The 9,782-nt window shown below is 37.0% G+C and overlaps 1 protein-coding gene across 1 annotated transcript in view; it reads left to right on the forward strand.

Annotated features, from left to right (window-relative positions):
* The first annotated feature begins 92 nt into the window (after positions 1 to 92).
* Positions 93 to 9,782, forward strand: part of PIK3CB (phosphatidylinositol-4,5-bisphosphate 3-kinase catalytic subunit beta) — a 178,206-nt gene continuing 168,516 nt past the window's right edge. The window contains exon 1 of the mRNA XM_025043589.1: positions 93 to 197. The gene's annotated coding sequence lies outside the window, so the exon portion shown is untranslated. The remainder of the gene's footprint in view (positions 198 to 9,782) is intronic.

Below are 9,782 nucleotides of genomic sequence, written 5' to 3' on the forward strand. Positions count from 1 at the left end.
ATGCCGCGCGGCTCAGAGGCGGCGCGGTCGCGGTCGCCCGCTGAGGTGCCCCCGCGCGGGCCGGAGGCGCGCTCTTGCTGGCCACAGTCTGTGGCGCCGGCGACTTCGTTGTCTGCGCCGCGCTTCCTGCGGGTTCGGAGGACGCCAGCTCGGCGGGGGCACCTCGCTTGACTGCGGCCCTCCCAGGTTTCTCCAAGGTGAGCGGTGCTCCCCGGCCTCCCGCGGCAGAGACGCAGCCGAGCGCTCCGGGCCGCCGGCGCTTTTGGTCGCGTTCCTGAAGGGCGCGTCTGTGGAGAGGCGGTGTCTTCGCTCCCTGCGTCTGTGCAGACACCACCGGAGCTTCCCGACCCTCAGGTGTCTTTTTGCGCAGGAGTGTGTTTTAGGGGCGGGGATCCTGGACTGTTGGGGTATGGTCGTGTTTTCAAATCCTAGCGCTGCCACTTACCAGCTCTGGGGCCTTGGGCCAAAGTGTCCTGATTTGTTAATGGGAATAATAATAAGTATATTACAGGGTTGTTGCGAGGATAGGACAAGACGATGTTCGTGACCAAACAGCAAGTGACCGGGAAACGGTAGGCTGTGAGGGAGCAGCCCTGGTGCAGCAGCTTCTCTTGTTAGCTGTTGCTGATTCCGGGCTGCGTGTGTATGTTTGGGGAGCACATTGTTTCCGAACTACTCTGGTATTGCAGTAACCTCTACCGGAGCTGCTTAGTACCGGAGTCTGTTATCTTACAGTGGTCTGGATAGAATCCTGTAGTCTCATTCTAGAGTCCTGTAGTCTCTTTCTGGCTAAGGCTGCCTTGGAATACCTGTCTCAGGTACCGAGTGGGAATTACTGCTGAAGTAAAAGCCAGCGACATTTAGGGTTAGCTTGGGATGGAAGATGGTAGGACACATAAACTAGAAGTGCTTTTGCTAGTCGATCACTTGTTACAGCGTATAAACACAAAGAATATGGGAACAGACTCCTTTTTCTGCATTGCTACATCCGAAGGGAGTGACAAGTGCTTTTGTAAACATCGTTGTGGGCAGTGTTACTGTCTGGTGAAGTCATCATAATTAAATTAGATGAGCATTTTGAAGCACTGAATGGATGTTTGGAGATATGATTCCTAATTAAATCATCTCCAGCGAGTCAGAATTCTCAGCAGTTCATTAATCATTTGGGGCTTTTTATGCTATTCTGTAGGATTTTTATGGTAAAAGCAGAACTGTTTAAGTCATGGTATTATTGTAGCGTAGGAGAGGGTGTTTGGGATAATGGTCTTAACCTAGTTTCCTAGTGACACAAAACTCTTAAAACTGGAGTTGTATTCACTAAAGCAAAAATGACCAAAACCAAAAAACTTTGTTTTACACCCCCTGGTTCACACTCTTATTCACTGTCAGGTTGCTTTTTGGAAGTAGAGAAAATTGAGCTGGGTGTTGATTTATCGCAGTTTTGTACCTCTTGCCTATATTTCTTGCTTTTCTTAGCGACTCACTCATAGACTTTTGATCCATCTTGCTTTGTGAATGTGAACAAAATACATAGAAAAGAATTAAAAACGAACCTTGTACTCTAATTATGTTATTCCTAAATTAGGATCTGCCTTGTTGTCTAACTTTAGACTGGTGAACTCCACAGTAGAAGCACTGTTAGCCACTGTGAAAAGGCTAGGGGTCAAGTCACATTTTGGTTGTAGCCGGACGTGGGTCCCAAATATCTGGGGCTTTCAGGATGCCACTCAGTCTTTCTGGGCCTCAGTTTTTTTATTTATGGTATTTGAGTGTGTGTCACCAGCAGATTGGGAGGGTGGTGGTGAACTAGAGAATCATATATAAAGGATAGTCCAGGATATTATACTTTTCCTTCTCTTTCACTCTTTCTCTCTGTCCTATTGACTTTTTCTTTTCCCGAATTCAAACATTCTAATGCCTCAGGGCTTCCAAGCCTGGCCCTCACCTTTTTTCTACCTGTACTCTCTCTGGGTGATCCTATCTTGCATGCCCTATGGTCTAATGTGCTGTTGTTGACCCAGATTTTTATCTCCAGTCCTGAACTTCAAATTTCTTCTTGCTTGCATGCTATCTTTACTTCTTTTGTGTACAGGCATCTTAAACTTACCAAGTTTAAAGTGAAGCTCTTGATTTCCATCTCCCAATCTATTCCTTCCCCAGCAGTTTCTATTTCTTAAGAGCACCCCTCTGCCTTCCTCCTCCACCCTACTTGAGTGAAAAGCTGGTGTCCATTCTTATTTCATCCTTTTGCCACGCGGCTCCCCCACCTACACAAATGACCAGTCCTTGAACAAATTCTGTCAATTTTACCTCCAATGTATATCCTGAATATATTTAGTTTGTTTTCATTGCTACCACGTCAGTTATTCCTGCGTAGTAGCTTCCTAACTGTTCTTGCCTTTGCTGTTGCTCTCCTATAGTCCATTTTGAAACAGCAAGCAGAGTGATCTTTACTTAACTTTCCTCTAGTGGCTTCTCATTACGCTAAAAAGTAAATCCAGACTCCTTACTTGCATTATCTGCTGATTATCTTGCTTCTTTTTTTGGTCATTTGTTGATGGTTTTTTTCCTCCAACATACTATGAGCTCTCTGATGGCAGGGACCTTGTCTGTCTTCCCTGGGGTATTCTCGGTAACTAGAAGTGTCTGGAACATTTAACTAATGTTAATGAATGTGTGAATGAAATATTATAAAATCTTCTGATTCCAAGTATAACATACTCAACACATTTTACACTTTTTTTTGGTTCCGTATTTGTGCAAATGAGGAAGTAATCAGAAGGCCTAGAGTTATTGTTAGACATCCTTTTTCCCTCAGTCTTCATTAACATCCTGTACCTCCTGAAAAGACTAACAAGCGTTTAGAAATTAAGCCATTGATAAGAAAACAAATATGAATTTTGTTAATTGTGTGCTGGATCGCTAGTATTTTTGAAAATAAGAAACCAAACAAGCTTTCCAGCCTTGTTTTGTTCTTTTGAAGCATTGAATTTTGGTCTTGGCTAGAGGGGATTGGTTCTAGAATGTGGTAGTTCGATCTAGTATTGCATACCAAATCCCATAGGCTAGCAGTTGGAATTTTTACAGAGAGCAGGTCGTTTTATTTCAGTTCCATTATTTAAAAAAAAAATCCGAGACCCACCTCCCCCCATCTCCTGTGAATGTGCATGCACCTGTGGATATATGTATGTATCCTCTGATTCGATTTAGAGTTATCATAGTTTACCAAATCTTAGGGATAGATCCATATCATTTGGTTTCTATCAACTGCTCATTTGACAGCTTTGTCATGTTGTAGAAAGAGGCAAATAATTTAGGATTTTTTTCCCCCTGCGTGAGACTGACTGTAGCCCTGAAAACTATCTAGCAGGTACGTGAATAAAGGTATGGAAAAATTAGAAGTGTACAATTTCATTGTCAAAGTGGAAATATAGAAAAACTATAAGTTGGAAGAGGAAATATTAGACTAGAAGAATTCTAGTGACTGAATCTTTAGTAGAAGAGAAGAAGGAAGATAGGAGAGAAGGTCATAGATTTTCAGGCTTTTGTGGGATCACTTTACTTCTGTCTCATTCCTCTTACCTTTCACCTCCCTCCCCAAATTTTGAAACTTGGATTTTTTTTTCCTCTGTCCCCTCTCCATTCCGATTTTCATGGGCTATTTTTTAAAGAAGTGTCTATGAGCCAGTAGTTGTGTCAGCTAGAACACTTTGCATGAGAGGAAACTATCTTGCAGAAGCCTTTCTACTTTTTTTTATAATTAAGCTTTGTTGTCTTGGATTTTCCAGCCATTGGGTCCAGCTTTACCTTTTAGAAAGTGGCTTCAAACTGGTGTACTTCCTTTTTAAGTCATTCTTCTATACATTCCATGGTAGACTTTATGTTATGTCAGGTTAAATAATTCTGAGTCATAAACCTGTAGTTGAGAGAGGGAAAAAGGGACTAGATATATATTTGGGTAGGTATAGTGTGTTAGCCACCAGTTGCTCTGATAAAGCAGATTGCATATTTCTAATTTAGACCTTTTTTTTAAGTCAGTGGACTTATTTTTTTTAGACAACTAAAGAGATTTTAATAAAGAACATTTCTAAAAGGGGAGTGACATTGAATTAAAAATTATTCATACAGTAAAACTTAACTTTTTTCATGTACAGTCCTATAAATTTTAACCCATGCATAAATTCCTGTAACTACCACAACTAACAGTATACAGAACAATTCCAACACCCCAAAGAATTCCCCCATGTTATTACCCATTTTTAGTCACCCCCTCTCCCCCAAGTTCTTAACACTTGGACTTAATTGTTTTTTAAAGAAAATTTCTCACAGATAGAAGATGCCAGAACTGGAATGAGTGGATAATAGATCAATCTAATTATTGGTTTCTCACTTACATATATAAGTGAGAGAACTCCAGTCTTTAACATAATGGGTTTACATGCAGTGAAGTAATTAACCTTGTAGATGGAGGAATGTTTATAAAGTCTTTAAGTTAAAAAAAATAACTTTTGGAACCTGTCAAGTGAGGCAGATCCCATAATATCAAGTTATATAATAGGAACCATCTAATAATTTGAGGGCCAGGTCTGTGATAAAATTGTAACAGACATCATCACATATCCTTTCATCTCTTTTTAGTAAACCCAGAATTCCCATTCACTGCTATCACAGTGTAGAGATTAATTTTGCAAAGGATTACATTATAAAGTCTCATCTTTTCTTCTTGGTTTCTCTCTAGCGTTGTCATTTTCTGCTAGTCTCTCCATTTTATTCCAGTATTTAAGAGTTGTTTTAGGTTTTCAACTCTCCTGGGGTTTGAGGGGAGTATATGTTACCTGTATAGCTGAAGTGTACTGTAGATGTAGCTTTCCATTATCCTATTAATTTGCTTCCAGCCTAAAGCAGTTAAAAATCTAGAAATTCCATTGTTTCCTCAGAAAATTCACAAATCTGTCCCCTGAGTCTTGGCTCCAGAATTTATCTACCTTTCCCCCATTTCTTCACTAAGAAAGTATATCTCCTTATTTCCTTGAATATTTAAAGCAGGTCACCTGAGATTACTATCAGTTGACCCTTTAACTGGGGGTAAAGCATGTTAATCTGGACAGTTCCCTATCCTGGTACTGCTAGAGCCAGGTCTGCACTCAGAATCCCTTTAGTGCCAAACCAGGAGGGACGGACTGTAGCTTGTCACCCCTGTGGCCCCAGCCACTTGGGAGACCACCAGGCAAATGCTCATTTGCCTTCAAGGGAAATGTGATCCTGATTATCCGTGCCTTCAGGAGGAGGATTATGTGGATTAAAAGAAATCCACGGGTAATCCAGAAGCTTTATTTAAACTGCCGTTTACCCACATTCCTGACCATAGGTTTTCCTTGCATTTGTAATAACTAATTTATAATATTTACTAATTTCATATATGTCACCTTCTACCATTTAGAAGTAATGACAGTCGGGAAGTAGAGAAAAGATGGGAGGAGTCAAAGGAGTTAGATAATCATCAGGCATTGCCCTACATAATTTAGTGTTGACTAGGTGGTTTAACCACAATGCTTACTAAACCTTAAAGACCTGAATTCCATGAATTCTTTACCTGCTGAGCCACTGTAAGAAATTTGAGGTGACTGTCAACAAGAGGTCAAACTCCATTTTGAGAAATTTGCAATTTACTAGCTTAAATGATTGCGCTTTTGTGACTTAAATAAGATTTCAGATTGTCAGAATTTTAATTTTAATGCAATTTGAACTTTAATGTTCATTTAATAATTTAACCTATTGATAATTTTCATAGGAATTAAACTGAAGACCTGCTATTTGAAATAGAGATGCTCAGTTTTTGTAGCCAGGCCACTAATTACTACCTCCAACAAGTTACATGTAGCTACACAGTAATTAGTTTTTATTAAACAGTTAAAACATAGTTATTTAGAATTATTTACTCTTGAACTATTGTTTTAGTGTAGGTCTTGTATTTGTGTTACCTGCCATTGAGTAGGTCTGATTCCTGGCGATCCTGTGAATGAGTGATGTCCACAGTGTCTTGTCCTTAAAGCCCTGCTCAGCTCCTGTAGACTCATGACTATGGCTTCTTTTATGGAGTCAGTTCATCTCATATTTGGTTTTCTAATTTTTCTGCTGCCTTCTATTTTTGCCAAAATTATTGTCTTCCAAAGAAAAGACATACTGGAATTATTTTAGTTTTGTTCTTTTGATGGTCGTGGAAATATCACCACCTTTTCATTGGAAATCATTAGTTGTCTTAAATCTTGATCCACTTCACCCACCATTTCATTATTAATATTTCTCCTGAGAGGCTCCTGGTTTTAGATACTCATTCTACCTATAAGGACTGTAATTGTAGGTGTGTGTGTTTGTGTATGTGTATGTGTGTACCTTTTTTTTTTTTCTTAGAGAGCTATATATGCCATACCAACCGGTAACAATGACTTTATCTTTAACTTATAAAGAATTCACTGTCTTCTTTTTGAGTCCTAGGCAGTTATTTTTTAATCAGTGATTCTTTAATCAGTGATTCTGTGTATTCTGTGTATTGTTATCTGCTTCTTTTATGTTCTCTTTTAATTTAAAGCTGTGGCTGTTAATATGGCATAATAGGAAAACTCTCTATGTGGCTTACTATATATAATTAGACTATAACAATAGTTAACATTAGATGCTTAATTATGTGTCAGGTTATGCTAAGTGTTCTTTCTATATTATTTCATTTTATCTTATAACAAACTTGCAATGAAGGTCTTAATGATATTCTTACTTCAGAGATGAGTTAAACTGAAGCTTTGAGAAAATAACATGCCAAGTGGCACATAGCTTTTAAGTGAGAGTCAGGTTTTAAACGCAGGTCTGCCTGGCTCTAGAATTTATGCTTTTAATGATTATCTCATACAGTTCTTTGTTTTTTAAGTCTCTCAGAGGAAGGTTAAAAGAGACCATATAAGTGTAAAGTGTTAGGTTTTTTAGTGTAATAATCACCACCTTCATTTAGTACTTGTGTATTCGAAAACAGGAAACTATTTTCCAGTTATTTAACCATTAACTTTCTTTCTCTCACTACAATTAAACAAGTTTATATGGATATAGAATAGTTTTGTGGATAAGAGTTGAGTTAATGAATTAGTTATTTGATGTAGTATGCCTTTGTTTTGAATGTACGATAAGCTTTTCCTTTTGCCTTGGCTTTACAATTAAAGACTGTGGTTTTGTGGTTTGTCATATATATGTAACCAGCAAAAGTGCTTAAAGTGTGACCTAGTATAGTTAGATGTTCTAGAAAGCTTGTGTAGATCATCTTAACAGAGTTTTAGAATAAGACAACTGAAAATATTTTTTCCCTTTTGCTCAGGTAATTTGTTTTGGTGGTATATTGAAACATGTTCCTAAGCTTGATCCTAAAGTATTGGGAATAGAGGAAGGAAGACATAAATCCATTTTTGAATAAATGAGCCAGTAGACTAGTTAATCATCTTTAACTTAAAAAACGAATAGAGAAACATTATACATTTGGCCCTTTTTAAAATATTCACAAGAAAGGAATATGAGCCTTAACATTACGTCTACCATTAATAGTACTCAGACACATAGAAAGAAAGGACATAAGGTAGGTTTTCTGCCTAACTAAAACCCACTCCAGTGGTTATTTTGAGTTAGCCACTAATTTTGAATTAAATTATAAGCATAGTTTCTATAGATGAGGCCTGGGTAGTTTTAAAATTAAAAGTATTAATTCTTCATTACTGGGCATAGAGACTTAAAGCCACTGAAATATTAGTACATTTTGAAAATGAGCTATTTAATAAGTTAGAGAAGTTTTGCATTTTACTACATTTAGTTGTTTGCTAATCTTGGGATCTGATTTCAGTAAGGAAATTTTAAGCAGTCCAGTCCTTTTTGAAGGCTTTTAAGTTATTGGTGGTGTCAATAATGTTTGCTTCAAAATGTAAGTGTCAGTAATGTTTGCTTTAAAATGCAATCTTAAGAACAAGCATTTTTGGGGTGGATTTACATAGTGAAATACTTTTAAGAAAAACCCAAATTATTTTAAACGATACTGAAGTAACTTTTACCTATCAGCTTGGCAGAAATAAAATATTTTAATACTTTTGAGTAGGATTTGAGGAAAATATTTTCATATATTTTTCCCGAAAGTATATATTTGGTACCATTTCTAGGCAGGGCAGGTTAGCAATATCAAAATTACAAATGCACATACTCAGAAATTATCCTATAGTTATACTCACACGTGTAAAATGATGCATGTATAAGGTTATTTATTGTATTATTGTTTATAATAGCAAAATTCTTGAAGTAATGTAAATATTCATTAGTAGGGGATTAACTTAAAAAGTAGTACATCCATATGGTTGAATGCTCTGTTGCTATAAAACAGAATGAAGAGTTTTTATGTACTGATGTGGAATGATTTCACCACATAAATGGATAAAGTTAAAAAAAAATGTGTGGTCACAGTATATGTAGAATTCTACCATTACTGTTTTTTAAGAAGAAGGTAGTAGAATATACATATTTAATTGCTTGTAAGTGAGATATTTCTGAAATGAAACCCAATAACTGGTACACGTTGTTGCCTCTGGGAAGAGGAACTTGAGTTAACTGAGAGAATTGAGTGGTAGGGAGACTTTATTGTATATCCTTTTGTGTTTTTGAATTTCTTTTTGTGCTTTTGAATTTTGAATAAGATTCACCACGAAAGGTGAATATAATAAATGCACATAATTAAAAAGTAAAGAAATTCAAGTATTTTGAAGTTTAAAAAGATAACCTATAAAGTATGACAGAATTAAAATGGACACTAATTACAATGTTTAGTTTAAGTATCATTAAAACTGAAAAAATAATGTACTTATTCTGTCTTCTGCATTAACTAGTATTATGCCAGTACTGCAGTTAATGCATAGGTAGGTAAGATGCAAGTCTCTTTATTTGCATTCATTTTTGATTGAAAACTAAGCAGCCTGCATACCTTTCCCCTAGTGGAAGTTTTTACCTTATAGAAATAGTTTTGGGTTTAGCATCAGGAACAAAACAAAAGACAAAACTGGGTGATCTTAGCTTTACCACTTAGCAGTCACTGTATTAATTTGAGCAAAGAATTTAACCCTGGATGTGAAGGAATATTTGTTGAGTACCTGTTTTGTGTATGACCCCATGTTAGGCATATTAAAAATGATATTCCAAGTTTTTGGAATGCTTACAATGTACTAAACACAATGCTGCCTTTTATATACATTATCTCCTAATACTTTCAAAAGTCTGTTAAGTAGAGTGGTGTTATCTCTACATAGGAATAAACTTGAATTTTAAAAAATGGAATATTTATCCAAGGGTACACAATTTGAGTAGTAGAGCTGGAATTCAGATTCTGCTTTGCTTGACCTTAAAACCTGCTTTGCTATATATACAGGCCATTCTCGGCTTATATTGGTTCTACTTTTGTGTAGCTTATACTTTTGTTTGTTACGTGCTGTCACCTTAATCTACCTTAAACTAAATTCAGCCTTCAATATATTGCCTGATGATTTGGAGCTTTTGCCTGCAGACATTAATGGTTTGCTGCTGCCTCTCTGGAGGAAAGGCTACTGTCAAGAATACTAATTTGATTGACTCTAGCCATAGATTATTTGGAGAATTGCTCAACTGTCCTTTTGATTGCCTTAGTACAAGTAACCCAGGATCCTTGGAGTAGAATTGTAAAATATATTTCTGTGATCTGAAGTCAGACTTGGAAGGATTTTCTTCAATGATAG

The sequence above is a fragment of the Pteropus alecto genome, unplaced genomic scaffold, assembly GCF_000325575.1.
Source record: "Pteropus alecto unplaced genomic scaffold, ASM32557v1 scaffold92, whole genome shotgun sequence".
Classification (NCBI taxonomy): domain Eukaryota; kingdom Metazoa; phylum Chordata; class Mammalia; order Chiroptera; family Pteropodidae; genus Pteropus; species Pteropus alecto.